The sequence below is a fragment of the Lissotriton helveticus genome, chromosome 11 (genome assembly GCF_964261635.1).
Source record: "Lissotriton helveticus chromosome 11, aLisHel1.1, whole genome shotgun sequence".
Taxonomy (NCBI): Eukaryota; Metazoa; Chordata; class Amphibia; order Caudata; family Salamandridae; genus Lissotriton; species Lissotriton helveticus.
The window spans coordinates 497,738,028-497,760,732 of record NC_136072.1 but is presented as its reverse complement, the minus strand read 5'-3'; positions in this window follow the sequence as shown (position 1 = coordinate 497,760,732).

Below are 22,705 nucleotides of genomic sequence, written 5' to 3'. Positions count from 1 at the left end.
TCAAAACCATTTTACGGAAAAGCATAGACAAGGCAGGGAGGGATTGGGATAGGCAACTACCCCTTGTCTTATTTGCTATCTGACACATGAACAGAAGTCAACAGGCTTCTCACCCTTTGAACTCCTATTTGGGAGACAACCCAGAACACTTCTGGATATGGCTGTAGAAAAGTGGACAGAGGAAGAAGAGGAGGGCCAACCTCTACTTCAATAGTCAGCCAACCTAAAGGAGACTTTATCCTCCTTATGGGAAGAGGTTTGTGTGAATATGGAAGGGGCTCAAAACAGGCAGAAACGCCTTTATGACCGTCAATCTAGCCTTAGAGAGTTTAAGACAGGAGACCAGGTACTTATACTGTTACCTAGCTCTGATACGAAACTCTTAGCCACATGACAAGGTCCATACAAAATCTTGGGTAAGGTAACCCCTGTAACATATAGAGTGAATGTGCCCCACAAAAAGAACTAGGGTCAGATATATCACGTAAATCTCTTAAAACATGGGAAGGACCCCTTCCAGGTACTTCAAACACAGGCACTCGCATCCACCACATTGCTGTAGACAAACCCGTAGAAGTGTCCTACGTCCCCAATGAGAGTAAGGAAGAGAGCCATATTCAACTAGGACCGTGAGTGACAACAGGACAAATACAAAAAATGTTGACTTTATGTGCTAAATATGCCAGTGTAGTGTCTGGGAATCCTGGGAGAACCACGTTAGTCGAACACGACATTATCAACAAAACGGCCCAACCAGTTGAACTTAAACGCTTCGGTATTCCAGAAGCACGGAGGGAGGCAGTAAATTAAGAGATAAAGTCAATGTTAGAAGCCGACATAATCAAACCTTCTCACAGTGCCTGGTCTCTCCAGTTGTTCTCTCCCCGAAACCTGATGGAAGCATCAGGTTCTGCATTGACTTTCGTCAGGTGAATGCAGTATCAAAGTTTGATGCCTACCCAATGCCCAGGGTGGACGAGTTAACAGAGCGATTGGGGGAAGCCAGGGTAAAGACAACCATAGACTTAACTAAAGGCTATTGGCAGATCCCGTTAACTACCTCTGCTAGGGAAAATACAGCCTTTTCTACACCAACAGGCTGTACCAATTCAAAGTCTTACCCTTTGGCCTCCATGGGGCCCCTGCTACTTTTCAGAGGTTTATGGTCACAATACTAACCCACACCACAAATTTGCAGTCGCCTATCTGGACGACATTGTCGTATGTAGCCCAGGTTGGGAGACACACTTAGTACACCTCGAAGCAGTACTACAGTCATTAAAACAGGCAGGACTTACCCTAAATCCCAGGAAGACCACCTTTGGAACAGACCGTATAGAGTATTTAGGATACACTATCTGTGGAGGGTGTATAAAACCCCAGGTGACTAAGATAGAAGCCATCTCCAAGATTCCCCATCCCTCCTGCAAGAAAGACGTCAGTTCCTTCCTCGGGTTGGTGGGGTATTACAGATGGTTTATACCACACTTCTCTGAACTAGCCAGTCCACTCACAGATTTGCCCACAAAAGGACATGCAGGGAAACACCTTCCATGGCTGGCATCCCAAGAAGAAAGCTTCCAAAAATTGAAACTATTCTCTGTACATCCACAGTACTTACCTTCCCTGATTTTAGAAAGACTTTTGTCCTTCAAACGGATGCATCTGGGAGGGGTCTTGGGGCTGTACTGTCCCAGGCAGATGACTCAGGAGACTTGAGTGCCATTTTGTATCTTAGTAGAAAACTGTTCCCCAGGGAAACCAGATATGCAACGATTGAAAAAGAGTGCTTAGCACTGAAATGGGCCATGGAAGCACTCCAATATTATCTTTTGGGACGTTCCTTTTTAGTATTAACTGATCGTGCTCCCCTTACTTGGCTGTCTCTCCATAAAGACTCCAACCTGTAAAACCTGACATCATTGGTGTGAGTCTCCCTTCCATTTTTGACGGATTGCCTCCTCTGTTTTGATATGTATTTACCGGATTTATGCTTTGGGCACTGTGCCACTGCTAATCAGTGCCACAGTGCAAGTTCTCCCTATGTTAAATTGATATACTAATTGGATTCCATGATTGGGTTATTTGATTTATCTGTCAGCCCCTAGTACAGTGCACCACTGGTTGTGCCACCCACAGAAGCAGCTTGTAAAGTGTGTCTCAGGCCTGCCATTACAAGGCCTGTGTGCAGTCTAGCACTGCCATGTCGACTTGGCCAAGTGCACCCACTTGCCAGTCCTTAAACCTTCCCTTTGCTTCATATTAGGCACCCCTATGGTAGGCCCCAGGGCAGGGTGCATTTTAAGTATAAGATAGGACATGCTCTGATGTGTGTAGCATGTTCTAATAGTGAATTACAGCCATTTTCGTTTTTTTCCTATTGAAGGCTACCTGTTCTCATAGGATAGAATGGGCAGTTAGATTATTACATTCTTATAATCCTAACTGACTCAGGGAACATGGTAGAAATTCGAATTTAGTATGCCTGAACTATAAATAATAAAGTACATCTTTTAGTAAAGTTAATTTTAATATTCCGTGTTTGCAAATACCACTATTTGCTTGCCTAACCATTTGAGCCTGCCTCTGCGGGGTTGTGTATTCCTTGTCTTGGTTTGTGTGTGACAGGGATGGGGAATTCCAGGAGACAGGCTGGGGCAGCCCAGTGGTGAATAGAGAGATCTGCATCTAGATGGGAGGGAGGAGTTTCACCTGGGACCTGAATAGGGCTGGGCCTTTCTCTACAATGCTGGCTCCACCCCTTTGGCTTGTCTGATGTCTCTGCCCTGCACTGTGAAAGGAGAGGAGGAATCATGTCAATAGAGTGCTCCGGAGCTGTATCTTCCCCCCCCCCCTGTGCTGGCTCCACCTCCTGTGGGGGGGCTGATGTATCTACCCTGCACAGTGAAACGAGGAAGAGAGTTATGTAAACAAATTGCTCAGGAACTGGTTTGGACTAGGCAGAGGCCTCTCTGCCTTCAGAGAACAAAGGATTTTGGGGTATAAATATTGGGACCATGATCCCAAGAAATTAGATCACTTCTGGAACAAGAAACCTTTATGCCAAGGAGAAGAACCAAGGAAGATGCAGGAGTTTGGACTGCCCCTCTGCCAGTGTGCTGTTTGCTGGGTTGGCCTGCAGTGGTTGATTCATTGCCAAGGGAAAGGAGAAGGAACTTTGTAAGGACTTTCATCTACAGAATATTCTCCAAGGGCTTGAACTGTGCTTGCCTCCTGCTGAAGTCTCAGGGACAAATGACTTCACCTCCAGCTCCCTCCTGAATTTCATTACTGGGAATTCTGACTCCAGTCACTTGCGTGCCGCTGGGAGCTGGAAGTGCAACGTATCAAGAAGAAGCGTGTCGCCGCCACAGCTGAAATCATCGCAACCCCGGAAAAGCGAGACTTCGTCGCATCTCCCTGGAAGTGGGTGTTCATCGAAGCTGCCTGGTGTCCCATCACCGGAGAAGCGTGACATCATCGAGAGAGTCGCCATCGCATCACCGGAGAAGCGCATCGCAGGGCCTTTCGCGGCTCCAAAGTACAGAGTCGTCTCAAGGCTGCTAGGGCGTCATCACCTCGCCGCATCAAGGGCTCCATCTTCTCACATCGCAACAGGATCGTCACATTGCATCAAGGCGCCATTGTGCACATCGCAACGGGCCCGCAGACCGAGAATCTACGCATCACCTCTGCACCGGTAAGGCTCACAACGAGTCCTCTACTCTGCACAAGCACTGAGGAAGGACGTAACCGTTCCCCCGGGTCACAGAACCGACGCATCTCCCCTTTTGCGAGCCGTTTGTTCACTTTGTTACGCATCCAGGTACTTTGTTGAGAACTTTGTCGCATTTACCAACAACTTGAACTAAGAGACTTTAATCATCTTTTAAGTAATCCTAATTGTAGTATTGTAGTATTGTGGATTTTTGTCATTTGTGGTCTTGTGTTAAGTCTATATAAAGAATACCCATTTTAATAAAACCTGTGTTGTGTCCATCTGTAGTGTTATCACTGTATTACTGTGTATATTCACAAATGCTTAACACACTGCCTCTGAGATAAGCCTGTCTGCTCATGTCTGCTCGTGCCCAGCTACCAAGGGGGTGAGCAGGGGTTATTAAGGAGTGTAATCCCCTTATCCTGGCTTAGAAGTAAGGGTCCCTATTTGGACAAAGGTGATAACCGTTGCCAACTAGAGACCCCCAGATCTAACATAACCCAAAAGTATTAAGATGGTTCCTTGCATTACAGCCTTTCACCTTTGACGCTATACATGTTCCCGGAAAACTACAAACAAATGTGGACTATATATCCAAATTTTCCAGTCCTTGAATGGCCCGACCGTCCATTCCCAAGGGGGAGGCAATGTGATGGTTTCGAACGCTCACCCGACACGGACATCGACCAACCCAATATGGCCGCCGATGAGGAGGGTTCCGGAAGTGCGGTCAACAGTCTAGTGTTCGAGGAAAGTCCAGGTGCAGAGACGGCTGAAAAGTACAAGAAGCAGGGAGAAGTTCGTTCAGCTACGGAGATGCGAGACGGAGAGGAGAACGCGGACCAACATGAACCGGAGTAGCCTCGAGGAGTCCAGGTCAGACAGGAAGAGGAGGACGACGAACCTATCCCCAAGGAGGAGCCAGCACGCGAGAGACCCAATAGCGTACCCGACCCAACAGCAGGAAACCGCTCGAAGAGCACTGTGCCCGGGACCACGATTCTCCCCTATGGCGAGGAGGCGGGGTCTCCCTACACCACAGCCCAGGAGGGTCAAGGGAGCAGGCAAGTGCAACCTGCATGTTTGGGGTTGATACAGGGGCTGTAGGCACGATTAACAGGGCACTAGCGGCACCAATGTTTCACCAACCACATTCGGCACAGCACGTTAGGGACTTGGTGACGGTGCACGATCCCCCACCCCGTTTTAACAAATGCATCCAAAGGACCAGTAGCCTGAGCCTTGTTTCTTTCTTCTGTTTCTTTTTGAGTCCAAACACACTGGCCGAGAGAGGAAGCCGGGAGGAGAGACACCAGGAAGCTCGCAGTGGAAGGGCCCTACAATTATACAGCGTTCAGATTTAAGTGACTGGTTGATACCTAAACCTAAAACGAAATAAAGAGTATAAAATACACGAATATAGTCTGGGACTGACTACTTTAGAAAGGGGAGCAGACAAACTGTTAAAGGTGCCACGACCACACAGTCCTCATGGGAGGTTACAAATGAAGACAAGGCGGGACTAAGGAGGGACTAACAAGCCTATTACCGAATCAAAAGCCAGCAGTTACGAAGGACGATGACACAAGCCAATAACAAATGTGGGCAAAGAGTGGGCGGGACTTCAAGTCCTCTCAGAGTAGCACATGCACTTCCCAGGCTCGACCTAAATAAGGATCACCTTACCAGAAGGGAGATTCCTCTTTGCAAGACCATACCCAGTAAATCCACTTTTATCACTAAAGCAGTATTTTGGGATTGTACATGTGAAGAGAGCACTCAACAGTTCTGCACTTGAACTTTACTAGAACAGTAGTTCACTCTAGAGTTTTAGTATCAAATGAAACAAACAGCCACCATTTTATAATTTTATGTATTTGTTCCCTGCGCACCTTGCATAAGCTACCACACAGCAAACTGCACATCCTCCTCCTTTTTCTGCCACACGTCTTTGCTGTTGATAAAAGCGAGTGGCTCTTCTTATTCACACTAGACTTAATCCAAGAGTTCACAACAGGTTTGGTTGTCCCTTAATACAGGGCACACCTTTGCATTCAGAACATAGGTATTTACTGATTTATTATAGTACTTGTCTCCGAACAAAATCAAGCCAGTTAGCAGATTACCATCACATGGTTACAAATTATGTCAGATTTGGCACAATAACTCAATAAAGTAGCCATTCATAATTTTTTTTAAACAGGGCTAGAATTAACTGGCAGCATATGCGAACAGGATGCCCTTTTTCATAATTTAAAAGCAAAGACCGAAAAATGGCAAGAGCAAGAAAAGGGCAATAGGATTGAAGAATGTAGTGGGATCATCAGAGCTGAACTGCTGAGGAGTGTGCATCAGAATGGGGAAGCTAAGATGAAAGGCCAAAAACGAAACAAAGAAAATCAAACTTAAAAGTATAGGTCAAAGATAACCAGGCATGGTAGGCAAGATATAGACCGACAGATGAGTAGAAGAGAAGCACAAACAACAAGCGAAAACAGGAATTTTTAATCATTTGCTGAGCAGTGCCATAATTACAAAGACCAACATAAAGTAAACAGTATTAGTAAATGAGCGAAAGGGATAGTGTTAACCACATCAATTTCAAGTAAAAGAAAGAAAAATGCTCTCTAGTTTCTGAATTTTTTAGAGATGAAAGCACACATTATAAATAATAGCAGTTTGAAGATAATTAGAAAGGGGTCAATCTGAAAGCCAAGATTAGAAGCATGATAGAGAAATGCAATTGAGATGAAGGAAAGGTGACATAAGATGATGCAGAGATATTAAAAAGGAGAGCACCAACCCTCCCCCTTATGCCCCTTCTTCTCTTTCTTCCCCTCCTTCTTAAAATCTAATTTTTTAACGTTTTTCTTGATAGTGCTTAAAACTCCATATATACTTTTGATTATCTTTGTTGATCTTATTGTACTGTTCGTATGCAGTTTATAGTGAGCTTAAGAAAGTCGTTTTAACACATAAAAAGGACAGCAAAGAACAGATTCTCTGGGCCTAACTTAGAGTATGGTGGATGGGCACTCTACCACAAACATAACAGATATCTGGTCTGCATTATTACAAGTGCCCTGGGTATAAGGCACTAGTATAATGAGGTGGACGGGATGGGATGTCCACCTTTGTTACAGAGTAACATGTCCACCAAACTCTAAATCAGGTCTTCTGTCTCTTGCGAATGATCTAAAGAAACAAATTGTTGTCCAAGCCTTGATACCATGGGTCGTATTATAGAACGTACCTCAGGACCGCAATAGAAAGGGCTGCACAAGCGTCTGTGGCCCCTTCTGTAATACCAAAAAAAAGTAACAAGGGAACCCTACTCAGTCGGAACCAGGGTGTACATATTATATTCAGAAACAATGGACATAAATCTAGAAGAATAATGATACTCTAATGCGAAATCGCTATATATAAAAGGGTGAAATGGATGTCAAATGGAGAAGAGACCGTACACAACACATTAGAAGGTAAAGAAAAACAATTTATATAATCAAAACTAGAGTACAATTCAGTTGTAAACAGTGTATTCTGTCCCCAGTGAAAACATGGAACCCATTAAAATCGTGACAATTGGTGAACAAGTATACAGAGCGGTTGCCAATACAATTATAAAGTCGACCCTGGACAAGGGGTTCTAAGAGGAACGGTCCCGGAACCAGATATGATCTCACTCAGAAGATGTTTGTGATGGATGCACATGGACAATCTTAGTTATGGTTAGGTAACTCCCATGTATTAGCAACTCTATTAAGGGTAAGACTTAACTCTGTAAGAAAATGTAAAATTATGTGTTACTGTGCATAAAAATTACGAAATTTGTTTTTCCTGTTTATTATATCATAATAAATATGGGCGTGAGTTTATGACCCCTAACCTAAAGAAATGTAATTTGTAGTCATGGTCTCATGTAAGGGGTGTGAAGGTTGGTGGTGCTTTGTGGAGGAGGGTTTCCGCAAGTAACATTGATGACTACCTAACAAACATAAGAAGTAGGATGTATAGGAAAAAATAAATTAAGGGGAAAAACAGATTGTATAGATTGTTAAATCGGTTAGAAAGAGGAGATCGTAAGCTGAGTTCCCGGGAAAAGTCATGTTTTATGAAAAAGGTCCATGTGTTTTGTGTTTAAGCATGATCACTGTAATAGATGCAGTGAAACAAAGTGCCAAAACTTGATCAAACTGCTCAGAAGCACTGACCTGCAATCTTGACCCAGAAGGAGTGATGCACATCGAGGGTCCTTCCATGCCCCTTAATGCCACACGCAACAGCATAAACAGCCGCTACCAGGTACACCCTAGAGAATGGGGAAACGCGACAAAATAAGAAAGACCTGGTCAGTTGTCGCCACAAGGTGTCACCCTCATCACACTCGTACCACCAACTCTACTAACTGGTTTGGTGTTTTCTGGGTGTTCAACGTGTGCTTCAGGGAAACAAAGCACAATACGTAACATAACATTCTGTACAACTTACTGACTAATTGCCTCAACTTTCATACTTGTTCGCACCTTCAATGTACCTAATATTTGCAACCAGAGTTCTCATAACAGGTTCTTAGACGTAGTCTAATGCGCGATGATCCACTTAAGTGCTAGACAACTATAGCCTCTGTCTTATATTTGCATTCAGATATTTGCCAAGTCTTCAGGTGGCTTTTACTAATCTTGGGTGCATGCTTGTTCCATTCCAGTTGTCTTACTCAATTTTTTGCACATACTTCTTCACCTGGGTTTATTCTCTTTCTTAGTTTTTCAAGCGTGCCCTTGAGGAGCCGGAATGCTGGTAGCGTCAAACACTAAAGTCGGAGAACTCCCAGCGACGCACCTCCACAATGGCAGAGGACCATTGCTCCACTGGCTCAAAGCCAGCAGCTGACAAATAAAACAATATTTTAGTATTGTTTTCTTTTTCAGCTGCTGGCTGAGCCAGCATGTGTAGGGAGAGGTGGGGGCAGGAGGAGGAATAAAGTGGTATGTGCACTTCTAAGTGTGCATGTTTGTTTGGCCGGCAGTGTTAGGCAGGCAAAACATACTCACTGTGCCTGAGCGAGCGTTAAACCATCCCGCTCAGTCCAACCCCCATGCTGCTCTATGCTATTGGTAATAGCATGAGAGCAGTGTGAGGATTGCACAGGGAGTCTATGATAATGTCCCAGTGTCTGCTGGGACCAGGAAGCAGAGGAACACTGAGGCGTGAAGCAGCCGGCAGCTTCAGGTAAGTTACCAGATTAAATGGACAGGGTGGACTGACCATAACACCTTGGTGCTAGTCCCAAAACACCAGAGTCAGTGCCTCCCTTCCCCGACCCTTAGCCTGCAACATTTGATGTCCATGGATCACGGAAGGCATCTGAGGTGGTCTAAAATTAACCTAGATGAATTTTGTGGAACTCTGTTTAGGCAATTCAGCCCAGAGGTCGAATGTTGTCTTAATCCTGACCTTTGTCCAAAAACTTTCTTATCACCTTCTTGGCACTTTGTTCCTGGGTAAGGTTTGACTTTACTGCTTCTTGTCAGGGCTCCTCACCCCGTCCTAGTCCACAATGGTTCAATGAGGCATGCTCTAAAACCCATGATGCCCTAAAACAGCCCTCAAATGCTGCCCGAGAGACAGAAAGGAGATACAGGGCTCAGGAACTCACTACAAAAAGGTGCTGAAGGAGAGAAAAGACTCTCTTAAGGATGATATTTGGGATCAGCTAGTTTGTGCTCTTGATTATAATGATTGTGCAGTGTTCTGGAGAGCTATAAATCATCCTTTCCCGGTTGATGACAATATGTCTAGTTTGGCCACTGCTATACCGGAAGTTACATGGTTTGACCATTTCTTCCAAATGTATTCCTTTAATGATAGGAAGGAGTTATTAACCTCTAATATTGGCATGCAGGCCGTCAGTTCCTCCTGTCTCACTTTTGAGATCATGGAAGGTACTTGTGCCATTAGATGCTTGTCCTTTAATAAGGCCCCTGGGCCAGACAGTGTGCCGGCTGACCTTTTTAAGAGTGATGTAGCCATCTGGATGCCCTTGTTGACAAACATTTTATATGCTGCTGCATCAACTTGCCTTTTTAACTCTTGGTCCCAATCCATCATAGTGCTAGTATTTAAAAAGGGTGACTGGGAGGATGCCAATTTTGCTCATTGACTCATTGACACTGCAGTCAAGAGTTTGGGTTAGGTTGTTTTGAACAGGGGTGGGCGGCAGGGCCGGACTGGCTACCGGGCAGTTGTGTGTGCTGCCGAGCAGGGGGATGCTTTAGTTGATGGGGACCTGTGCGTGCAAAACGAAATTCGTTTTGCTTTTTTTTTCAAAAGCGCACGCAGGTCCCCATCAACGAAATACGCCCATACCACGGAGAAATCATCCCCCTGCTCGGCAGCACACACAACTGCCCGGTAGCCAGTCCGGCCCTGGTGGGCGGAGTGCCACTTTGCGGAATTCCAAGGAGTTGGCTAAAAACTATGTGGAATTCCTCTCTGTCCCTTGCCACCACCCACCTCAAGGCCGCTGCAGACTTACCTGGTCACACCGGTGCTTCCGTGCCCTGCCCGGGCTGTCCTCCTGGCTGTCTCCTCTCTCCACTCTAGGCTTGTTTGACTCCCTAGGTAAAACGAAAATATACGCCACTATTGGGAGGACAGTGCATGCATACAAATGCGCTGTCCTCCCAAGAGTGATGTAGAGCGTCTGGGGAGTCAGACAAGCCTGAAGTGGAGAGGACTTGTGACAGCCAGGAGGAGGAGGACAGCCCGGGCAGGGTATGGAAGCACCAGCGTCCAGGTAAGCCAGAAAGCCTGCAGTGGCAAGTCTTCTAAGGGCAGGTGGCAGGGCGGGTGGCAGGGCAAACTCCGCTATGCTGCGGAGTTGGAGTTTTTTTGCTTAACTACCCATTCCCAGCAGAGCACAGAGTTGGCAAAACTCTGCATACTCTGTTGGCGTAGCGGAGTTCTGTGCCCGGGTTAGTTTTTAAAAGGTTGTCCAACTGACCCGAAGATAAGAACATCATTGTTGACTCTCAGTATGGGTTTATGCCTGATTGGGGCACCATTGAACAATGTCTATACTTATAACCCCTGATACAAAAGTACACAATGGTCAAAAAGGGTTCCCTCTTTTTAGGAGTTAAGGATCTTTCTTTGGTGTTTGAACAGTTAAACGGCACAAAGCTGTGGTCACTGTTGTTGTTTTTACGGGTGGAGCAAGTCCTGGTCTCCTTTTTTAGCAGACATCTATATGGATATCTCTGCCTCTGTCAGATTTAAAGGAGCATGGCACTTGTATAAAAAGATTTCCCATCACCAAAGGTGTGAGACAGGGGTGCTTCTTGGCCCCTTTTCTATTTACCATCTGCATTAATGGCCTTGAGGCTTCTTTGCTGAATGCACAAGGAGATCCCCCTGGGGCAGGTTCCCAGGTGTTACGAGTCTTTTTATATGCTGACGATTCCGTCCTTATGAGAAGAATGGCATTAGGCCTTCAATAGCTCTTAGATTATTATGTTAAGTTTATGGAGGGCTTGGACCTTTCTGCTAACACCTCAAAATCTTTTGTGATGGTTACAGGTGTCAAGCCCACTGAAACTAAGAGTAATTTTTACCTTAAGGCTAAGATCACTCAAGTCCACTCCTTTAATTATTTGGGTATTCTGATTGATCGTAATTCCTCTTCGGGGCCTTCTTTTCCATCAAAAAGGCTTACTTTAGCCAGACTGTGTGGAGCGGTACTGGAGTTTTGTTTAAGGGTGGACAGGAAACCCGTAAAAGCACTGCTTCATGCCTCTAAGAATGTGTGTTTTTGCCACCTGACACAGTAGCAATATTTGGGGGTAAAATGACTGTGGCCCCCTTCAGTTAGAGGAAACTTTCAGCCTGATTCATCATTCTCCCGTTTTGCGAGCCCCTAATAGCGATTCATAACGAATCGCTATTAAGGACTTGCAAAACGGGATTCATGTAGGAATTGCAATAAATATTGCGATTCCTACATGTTCCTTATTTGCGATTAGCTAATTGCTAATCGCTAATAAGGAATAACTCCCCATGCATTCCTATGGGCCTACAGGCCCATAGGAATGCATGGGGAGTTATTCCTTATTTGCGATTAGCAATTTGCTAATCGCAAATAAGGATGTGATTTCAAGGGTGCAGGGGTGTCCAAAGGACACCCTGTAGCACCCCTGAAATGTAATCTACATTGGTGTTGCGCACACACATGTCCAAAGGACATGTGTGTGTGTAACATGCAACTTAGAAAAATGCATTTAAATGCATTTTTCTACGTTTTTGCTATTTACCGAGAGGTCTGACCTCTCGGTAAATAGCGGCCCAAAATTGCAATTTCGCAATTTTAAAATGCTTCATGAATTGCATTTAAGGAATCTCAAATAGAGATTCCTTAAATTCAATTCTTCGCAAATGTGCGAATTCTTAAATAGCAAATTTTGCATTTGGGATGATGAATCCCAAATGCAAAAATTGCACTCGCAAAAGGCAAGATTCTGAGAATCTTGCCCTTTGTGAGTGCAATTTAGCTTGATGAATCAGGCAATACATTTTTTAGGAAAGTGTTGGGGTGCCCCAATGTTTAACAACATTTGCAGTACATGAGGACCTTGGCCGCAGATATATCTCAGATATTGCTAAATGTAGGCTTATACTATGCTGGCTCTCGATTTGGTACAAGAGTGAGACAACTCTTAATAGGTTCGATTATCAAGGATTGTCTTTCTTTAGTCAACCCTAAAGCAATTCCTTTGATGCGTTACATCCAGTCTGCATTAACAGCTTTGAGCTCTCCCAGCCTTTTTACGCAGCCTGAGAAAATTGCTAAGGCTATCCGTGGGTCAAACAGAATTTCTTAGTTCGCCTCTCTGTTCTCAGGGAGGACCAGGAATTGTGTAAACCAGTTGATTGAGCACACTGTCTGATAAAAACAGTTAGCTCTATTGAAAAATACCTGGCCTAGGTTAATAATGTTTACCATTTACCCAGGTTTAGGTTAAATTATTTTCCCAAGTAGTCAGTTTTCCTAATGGTTGGGCTGCAGTTGGCTCTTTAGGACCTTGGGAGGGTGATAAAACTTCAGCTCTGTCCACAATACATGCTGTAATGTTCTGTAGCCTATACACTCTTACACAGAAAAAGCTTTAGTTGCCATTCTGAGAGACATTCAGTTCTAACAAGTAAGTCCAGCAATGGTGTTTCACTCTATGCTAGGAGAAATGTGTATCTGTGTAAACATGGGCCACTTTTTAAGTAGTATTGTTAAGATTTGAAGGGCCTGGCCTTAATTGTCTGTATTTCACTGTTTGCTTCCTAGTTCTGTATATTGGATCGCTTTCTTAACTGTATATGTAGCAATTGTTCTTGTTATATTCCATCAGCCTGATTCATGTACGGGCCGTTTTGCGTGTCCCTAATAGCGATTAATAGCGACTCGCTATTGAGGAAACGCAAAACGGCATTCATGTACTTTTCGGGGAAAAAATAGCGACTCGCACGCGGGCGCTAAAGGCGTTAGCGACCTACAAAAAATGCAGAAAAATCGCTATTTCCGGCTACCTGCGATCGGGATAGCGACTCGCAATCCCGATCGCACGGGATAGCGACTCGCAATCCCAATCGCACGGGATAGCGACTCGCAATCCCGTGCGATCGGGAATGCGAGTCGCAATCTCGCGGGATCTGGAAAACGGGAAGACGCATTTCGAGCACCGTGATGACATCACAACCAGGAAGCAGCCAAATCCCACCCCCAAACAACACAGTGACGCTATCAGTCGAGTGTTCACGACCGAAAGCTGCCGCTAAACCGCCGTTAGCGACTCCCGACCCCGCCGAAATAGCGACCGCCATGTCCGACGAACCCCAGCCAGGCCCCAGCAACAGCGCTGGCCGCAAGCGCAAACTGAAATTCTCCGAACAGGAGCTGGAGAACCTTATAGAAGGGGTGGTGGCCAACCACGACCAGCTGTTTGGTGCCAACTCCCGGAGGGTCCCAGAGCAGGAGAAGAGGAGGATCTGGGTGGGGATTGCCTCCAGCGTCAACTCTGTGGGCGTTGCGGACAGGTCTCTGGAGGAGCTCAAAAAGCGGTGGTACGACCTCCGAGGGCGTGCCAAGGAGAGGGTGGCGGAGCGCCTTGGTGAGGCATCAGGCACCGGAGGTGGTGGACCGACTGTCCCACCCAACACCCCCCTGGAGGACCAGGTAGAGGACACCTTGGAGAGGGAGGCGTGTGTTGGCGTGACCCCTCTGGACTCCTCCCGCCCCACCCAAGACACCCAAGGTAAGTGGCATGCAACTGCGACCCTGTCCCCTATGACCGCCCCTGACCAAATAGGCTCACTCATTGGCCCTTAGTCATGCCTATGTTGTGCATCAGGAAATGCCCTGAAGCATTGTGGGAGACGTAGTATGTCCACAATGTAGTAGTACCACAATGCGGCCAGAAAGGTTCCAAAGTGCGCAAATACACAGCCACCCAGGGAATGACACCCAGCATGCATGTTACATCTGCACGTCTGACAGTCACATGCACCTAATGAGTATCCACTTACCCTCACAGGTGCGGGTGATAGCAGTGACAGCGAGAGGCTGCTGATCGATGAGGAGGCCCAGGAGGAGGAATCCCTACCTGATACCCAGCCACCAGCCCCTGCGGCAGCGCCAACACCAGCAGCCAGGCCCCCCACCTTACCTGCTGCAACATCTGCAGGCCCACCGGCTGCCAAGGCCAGGCCCCCGCCTCTGCTGCTGCAACATCTGCAGGCCCACCGGCTGCCAAGGCCAGGCCCCCCGCCTCTGCTGCTGCAACATCTGCAGGCCCACCGGCTGCCAAGGCCAGGCCCCCCGCCTCTGCTGCTGCAACATCTGCAGGCCCACCGGCTGCCAAGGCCAGGCCCCCCGCCTCTGCTGCTGCAACATCTGCAGGCCCACCGGCTGCCAGAGCCAGGCACCCCACCAATGTGCCTCCAGTGCCTGCCGCACCTGCAACACCAGCTGCTACAACACCTGCAGCACGGCCAACAAGACCTGGGCCAGCCACATCCGCTGCACAGCGGCCCAACAGCAGGCGGGGCAATGGGCATCTCCATGCCTGCATGAGCGTGGAGCGGCGCATGCTCCGCATACACCAGCGCCAGTCGCAGCAGCAAGGAGCCATCCAGCTCCAGCTGCATAAGATAGGCCGCAATGTGGCGGGAGTCGGCGAGAGGATGGACCGCATGACGGTGGCCATGGACCGCATGACGGCGGCTATGGAGGACAACACTGCAGCGCTGGTGAAGCACCGCAGTGTTGCAAGCAGGCGCCACCACCAGCTGCTGAGCCGGCTGTCCACCTATAGTCGCTCCAATTATGTCTCGGCAAATGCCACCACCCAGCTTGCGCGGCGCTCGTTGACCCAGCAGCACCAACTGGTCCAGTGCTGCGAGGACATTACCCGGGTGATGGAGCACTTGACCACCGCCGTCACCGCACTGCATGCACCTGTGCTACCGGCCATTGTGGGGGGAGATGATGCGAGTGAGGGTGCCTCCAGTGTCAGCAGCCACTCTGCCACGCAGGCCCCCCCACCTAGGCGCAGCACCAGGGCTACGCCTGGTACAGCTGCCCAGGATGAGGAAGAGCCTCACAGGCGCCTGGGAATTGTGCGCCGGAGGCGCCAATGACATTGTGTCAGGGACACAGGCGCAGGCTGAAGTTAAGCCTGCCATGAACCGTCTCATGCAGTATGCATGAATACTGCATTTTGTAAATAGTTGTTACCATGACCCTTTTTTTTTGTGATTCAAACAAATACATTTATTTTGCTGCACACATACGCCTTGTGTAATCATTACAGTTTGCATGCAATTGTGATATGTGGGGTGGGGGAAGGGGGTGGGCTAGAAATTGTTAGCTGTGATGTGGTTGCGACGTCTGTGGCCTTCAGCTGGGTTCTCCCCGCGTGCATGGTGCGCATGTGCTGGTGGCCGGTCGTCCCCCTCAGATTCACTGCCTGAGATGTCAACTGGTATCCGGCGCTTGGTTGCAATGTTATGAAGCATTGCACAGACAGCCACAATGCGGCAGCACGCTGCAGGACTGTAATACATGGCCCCACCTGTCTTGTGCAGTATACGGAACCTGCTCTTGAGCAGGCCAAATGTCCTTTCAATACAGTTCCTTGTCCGGATGTGCGCAACATTGTAGCGCCGTTGCTGAGGTGTGGCAGGGTTGAGGTAAGGGGTCAGGAGGTATTCCCGTAGGGCGTAGCCACTGTCACCTGAATGAGAGGAGCAGATGTTGATTGCCTGTGCAGCGTAGTTACTTCATAGCAATGTGACATTGTCGACAAAGTGTACTTACCAAGTAGGTGTCCTTCCCCAAACTCTCCCCTGATCAGTCGTGTGTGGAGTCCGCTGTGCCTGAAGATAAAGGAGTCATGGGTACTCCCTGGGTACTGGGCCACAATGTCAGTGATGATGGTCTTGGCATTGCAGACCATCTGTATGTTGAGGGAGTGGTACGACTTCCTGTTGCGGTACATATACTCCGTGCCAGCTGGTGGGCAGATGGCGACGTGGGTACAGTCTATGCAGCCAAGGACATGGGGAAAATGGGCAACATTATAAAATTGTAGTTTTGTGAGGTCCAAATCCTGTTCGCTCGTGGGAAATGTGATGTGCCGGTGGAGCTGGCTGAGCATGGCGTCAACAAAAGTGTGGAGGCAGCGTGACATGGTGGGCTGGGATATCCCCCCAGCAGCGGCTACTATGCCCTGGAAACTGCCGGATGCCAGGAGGTGCAGGCTGCACAATACCTGCACATGTGTGGGCACAGAATTGTTTCGCCTTGTTGGGTGCTGCATGATGGGGTCGAGTTCTTGTATCAGCCAGGTGATCATTTCCCCATTCAGCCTGTATTTAGCATAAATCTGTTCTCTGGTTTGCCCCAGCAAGGTGACCCGCTGCCGGTAAATCCTTGCCTGCCTCATGCGTCTCCTCCGTGCTGCTCGCTGTAGCCTTCGCCGCCTCACCACCATGTACATCCCAGGCATTGTGGAACGCCTATTGCTGCTGCTGAATGTCCTTATGTGTGATTGGTCAGGCCTGGACCTGTTGGTGATTGGCTAACAGTTTTTCAAATTTTGGTTAATCATGGCTTTTATGGTTACCACCTGCTTTGAGTTGTCCTTAAATTGCGCCGCGCAAATGTGCGATTTAGCGCTTTTTCGCTAATGTATTTCTTTCATGAATGCCGATTGAGACAATATTGCGTTTCGCTATTCAATTCGCAGATTCCGTGGTTGGTCGCTATTTCAGTATCGCTAATGCTCGACTTCCCGGAGTCTGCGACTATTACAGCGTAATCGCTATTCCGCTCGCTATTATTTTTTAGCGATTTCGCTATTTCGTACTTGAATGCCGATTCCGTGTTTTGCACCCGCAATTGCGTTTTCGCAGCCATTGCGGGCGCTATTTCGCTTCATGAATCAGGCTGCATATGTTTTAGGGACTGTTTTGTTTCTGGGACTGTGTTCAATGTACTTTATCTACCTTTGAATTGATTTGTATGTTTAATACGTTTTTAATATGTTTTATATCTTTTATGGCTGTGTATTTAACCAAATAAAGAGATTATCTATCAAAAGAGTTAGAACAGGGGTCCCCTTTGCAGCATACAGGATATATTTAGGCTCCTTATCCTAAAGTGTTAAAATCAATTTGACAGTCCATGCCTGGTTCCATCATCGAGGGGTTATATTCTCCTTTTCATCACCGGTCGTACTGGCGCGCAAGTACTCTAGAAGTAGACCCCAAGGGGCACATGCATCATTCATACATTTTGCATTTCTTAATTTGCGAAAATTACCGAATCGCAAATTAAGAATTGCAAAATGCTATGCATCATTTTTTTCGGTATTTATTTGTGAATCGGTAAAAATCGCAATTTTTACCGAATCGCAAATAAATACCGAATTCCTAACTGCTTGTTCGCAAATCCCATTGATTCCTATGGGCCGAAAGGCCCATAGGAGTCAATGGGAAGGCATTTACGAATTCGCAATTTGTTGATGCATTCCAAGGGTGCAGGGGGGGGTCCAAAGGACCCCCCCTGCACCCCTGAAATGCATTTGAAAGTGCATGTTTCACACACACATGTCCTAAGGACATGTGTGTCTGTAACATGACAGTTTAAAAAATGAATTTTTTTGCTTTTTGACAGATTTTCGCAAATTAACACGAGGGTCAACCTCGTGTTAATTTGCACTTCCTATTTCATAATTCGCATTTTTTTTAAAATGATGCATTGCATTTAAGGAATCGCACAAATGCGATTCCTTAAATGCATTCGCATTTTTAAGAAATGCAAAGAAATGCGAATTCTGAAAAAGTGTTTGATGCATCCCAAAAACGTATTTAGGAAGTGCAAACGGCCGAATTTACCGATTCGCACCGTTTGCACTTCCTAAATAGGTTGATGCATGTGCCCCCAAATGTCCTTCATGCCACCTGGCGTAGGATTCAACACAGCATATATTTCCAGTTGCTTATTACAGTTTATAAGGTCCACTAAGGTAACCAGAATTTGTTGGTCAGTGCCGTGGGGGTAACGCTGTGGGGCGGTGAGGCAGGGCAGGGGTGGGGCTGGGTGGGTGGGTGTGGCAGTGGAATCGGACATAGGACAGCAAAATTGAACGTAAATAAACATCTGTGTCGTATGTCGGACTCCACTATCCCCCCACCCAGCCCTGCCCCACCTCACAGCCCTACAGCGTTAACTCTGCGAGCCACCACTGCTAACCATGTCCCAAGTGTTTAGCAACTTGTCCCCCAATTAATACCAGTAAGTGCTTAATTTGTGACATGTGTAAGAATCCTGATTTTGAGGTCCTATATCTCTGATAGCTGGAATGATCCCCTAGTCTGCATTTTTACATGCTTAGGGGTATGTGATGAATTCTGTTAAGTTAATAAAAGTGAATTATGCACCATTTGCTGTTGGGCAACTGGGCCTCGGTTTGAGCACAGCAGCACATAAATCCCTCTCATTCACTAGGGACAACAGTTCTCTATTCCACTTATGCCTCATATTAAGTACACAAATTTGAGCCTTCGCCTGTACTGAGTTATATGGGAACATCTCTAATTGTCTAGGAGCCCTTGCTGATATCAACCATGTCAGTGTTTTGTAAGGAGCAGGTTCCTGAGGGATAGAGGTAGAGATCACCTTACTCGATATTTGGAGACGGTGGTGGAGAAAGACATCCAATGCTCTGATAGATGTTTTTTTTGCCTGCTCAGATTTATGAAGTTATTCTCTTTATATACATATATCTCCCTATTGTCAGTGCTTTAAATGGGCCGGTACTCACAGGTACTGAGTACAGGCACTTCTTATTTTTATCACTCTGAGTACCTGCACTTCTCTGCTGCCAAGGAGAGTACCGGTACTCATAAATGGTAGGCACATTGGCTGCTAATGGTGGTGACCTGTCTAACACCCAAGGCACTTCTGTAGCAGTGGCTGGTTAACGCCTAACACAAAACGAAAGCCAAACGCGGTGATGTTTCAACATTTTATAATGTCTGTGTTCACCATCCTGCTGTGTTCCAAACACAGGATCGAGGCAGCCAGGTGACAGCGTAATTAAGAAAGCCAAAGATGGTGAAAATGGCTTTTATCTTTCCTGATTCTTTTGTGTGAGTGTCTGCTTGTGTTTGTCTGTTTGCCTGTGGGCATTTTTGTGTGGGAAATAAGTGAGAGAAAGGGGGGTAAATTCGAGACACTCTTGCGAGGTATATGAAAGGAAATATGTGGAATGCTTTGTGTGTGCACATCTGCTTGTTTCTTTCTGTGTGTGTGTGTGTGTGTGCACACTCGTGAATATATAGTTTTGTGCCAAGCAAAAGCAAATACCAGTATGGAAACTTCAAATATTATAAAACAAGGAAATGTTGAAACATCACCGCGTTTGGCTTTCGTTTTATGTTAGGCGTTAACCTGTTTTTGTTTATAGCAACGCATTTCTCATGTGAAGCAACTAGTACTGAAGTCAATAAGTATCAGCATGTCTTGTTCATAGTCCCACCACTAGCCCCGCCCACTCACCCCATTTAAATGAGTACCTGCACTATTTTTTCCCCATTTAAAGCACTGCCTATTGTGAAAATGTGAGAGCAACTAAAATCTTCACCTCTTGTTCCATGCCAGGCGCATGCCAGGGTCGTTATTGGGGGGGATCATATTGCAGTATAGCATATCCAGGCCTGCTCTGTGTTTTTGCTCGTCCAATACCAGAATGGTATTGTGGAGAAGTGTGGCTCACTGGTTAGAGGAGGTAGATCCTGAAGCAGAGGTCAGACCAGGGTTCAATTCCCGATGCGGCAGGGTCTTGAGCCCAAATATCCACGGACTCGATAATTCTCGTTTCGGTACCTACTCGAATCACGGGTTCACACTCTGCAGCTCTGGGCATCAGCTTGCTTAATCTCCACTACGGCCCCCCCGCGGCGGGATGCCTGGCTTCCACCTTGGGGATGCCCAGTACGGGTGTTCTCACAGGGAAAAAGCCAGGACGGGTTCCCAAGGCAAGCGCCCAGATGCCTACGGGTAATCGAGCGCTATATAAGAACGCATAATAATAATAATAATGGTACAGTCCATTGTGGCTACTTTGAACAGCTGTTAGTGAAGCCTGCCTTCATATAAATGATCGCATTGTGATCGGGAATTCATTATCCTGCTCAATTCTAAGTGTGCAATATAGGACTAGGAATGAAACAAGTAATATGAGAAATGTGCTTGCACGCTTAGATGATATAATTTCAGATTACATGTTGCAAAGCCAACTTGATGGTACAGGAACGTTACAACTTCACACTTCAGGCGCGGTTGTTCACCTCCCCAAGTTAGTTCTGTCATTTTGCACCTCAAGTCTAAAGAATGGCCCTGGTGAGCCCAATAGGGATTCTGATGAAATAGCAAAGTAGTTTTTGGAGCATTATCATTTTCATCAGCACAATGCACCTGCCTAAGAACATCAGGAGCTTTATCCACCAGTCAATTTTATCTTCTAGCTCAGAGATAGCTCTCAAAGTTCTCCCTCAAAATAATATCCTTGTCTACCCACATCCGCAGATATTATAAAGAGTGTTCATAACATTAGAGTGGAAACTGTGGCGCAACCCCCTTTGCGCTAGGTGTGAAATGAAAATAATGGCTTTGATCCAATTAATCAGTATGCCTGACAACTAACCCTGGGCGGAGTTCACGTAGCTGCGCTACATGAAATTCCGCGAAGTTGCAAAAAAACCCTGCAAGCTAAGAAGAGTTTCTTCTGCCCATATGCAATTCGTTTTTGACAATCGAAAACGTGTATTGCATGTTCGGGAATGCTTATTGCGCGCTCAGGGGGAAATATTGCGCAAACTTCCCCACGTGGTCGCCAATGGGAGCGGCCATCTTGTTTTTCATGTTTGCTATGGTTCTGGGCCTGTTTTTCTATTTTCCCTATATCTTTTCCAAATCCTTTTTTGTAGAAACTTTTTCTGATCTTATTTATTTATTATCTATCCCTCTCTATTCCTGATTGTATATTTTACATTTTTTTCTACTGTTTGTGTTTTGTTAGTGTGTTTTTCACTCTTTTTCTATTACTTGCTTTTTATTATTTTTAACTTCCTTTCTTACTTCCTATATTTTCTTTTCCGCCCCTCGCCCCCCAAGAACCATGGTGAAGAGTGTGAAAAAGACTAAGGGCCAGGGGAAGAGGTCGAAGAGCGAGAGCAGAAACTGCCTTCCTTGCGTAAGGTGTCCCTCAGAAGGGGTGCAGGCCTGGGCCCTGTTTTCTGAGGTTGGAGGAAGCCGCACTTTTTTTGTCCATGTTTGTCCAAGATGTTATACATCTTATACCTCCACATGATACTGAGGGAGGCCGGAAATTTCATTTGGACGGTTGCACCGAGAGACTTCAATTCGGGCATCATCTGCCCCAGCTCCCATTGCCTGTCTTGTGTTACTTTTGCAATATCCGAGCGTCTTTGCTGTATGACCCGCTTTTCAATGCCTCACTTAGAATTCTCTCTTTAAGCATATAGGTCCTAAAGTTTATTAGAATCTTCCTTGGGTTTTTTCTCTCCTTAGATTTTCCAAAAGGGTTCCGATGTACCCGTTGAATATCATCTTCCAATCCAAGAGTCTTACTCCAGGGAAAATGTTCCTTCAGAAGCGAGATTATATATTTCTTTATTTCTGAACCTTCTCGGCCCTCTGGGACATTGAGGAGTCTAAGATTACATCTTCTGGACTGATTTTCCAAAGCTTCTAGTTTTTCGTTGATGCTTTTGTCCTTTGTCTTCAAGGTTCTAATTTCTTTTTAGGCTATTTCTACTTTTTTGCTTAAACCGTCAACTTCTGCTTCCACTGAAGTAACTCTTTCACTTAAGGCGTTTAGTTTGATGTCTAGCATCTCACATTTTTCATAGATCTTATTTTGATTCCCCTCTGATATTTCAAACCTTGACCTTATCTCATCTAGCATCTTCTCCAAAAAGACGTCTGTACTGCTTCGAGGTTTGTCTGCATTGGGACTTTTAGGTGGACTTTTAGGTGGACTTTTAGATATATTTCTAGCAGGACTCTGAAGCGGACTAGGAACCGGAATTTGGATTGGGGCTTGGCTTTGAGCGGGGGTCTGACAAAGTTCCTCGGTCTGTTCTACCAACTCCCCTGGCGAGCTCTTAGTCGTGCCATCTGGCAAAACCGAAGTTATAACATTTTCCATTCCTGACGTAGAAGTGACCTGTTTTCCCAGCTCTTGATTCTTTTACCGGCTTTGACCTCCCTCTTGTACCTTAAAATACGACCTTAAAGACGGAGTAATCCTTAGTTTGGGAGCTCTAACCTCTTCTCCTGTCTCCAGATTGTCCCCTGGCTGCCCCTGCTGCCCTTTTTTGTAACTCGGTTTATTTACTTGAACT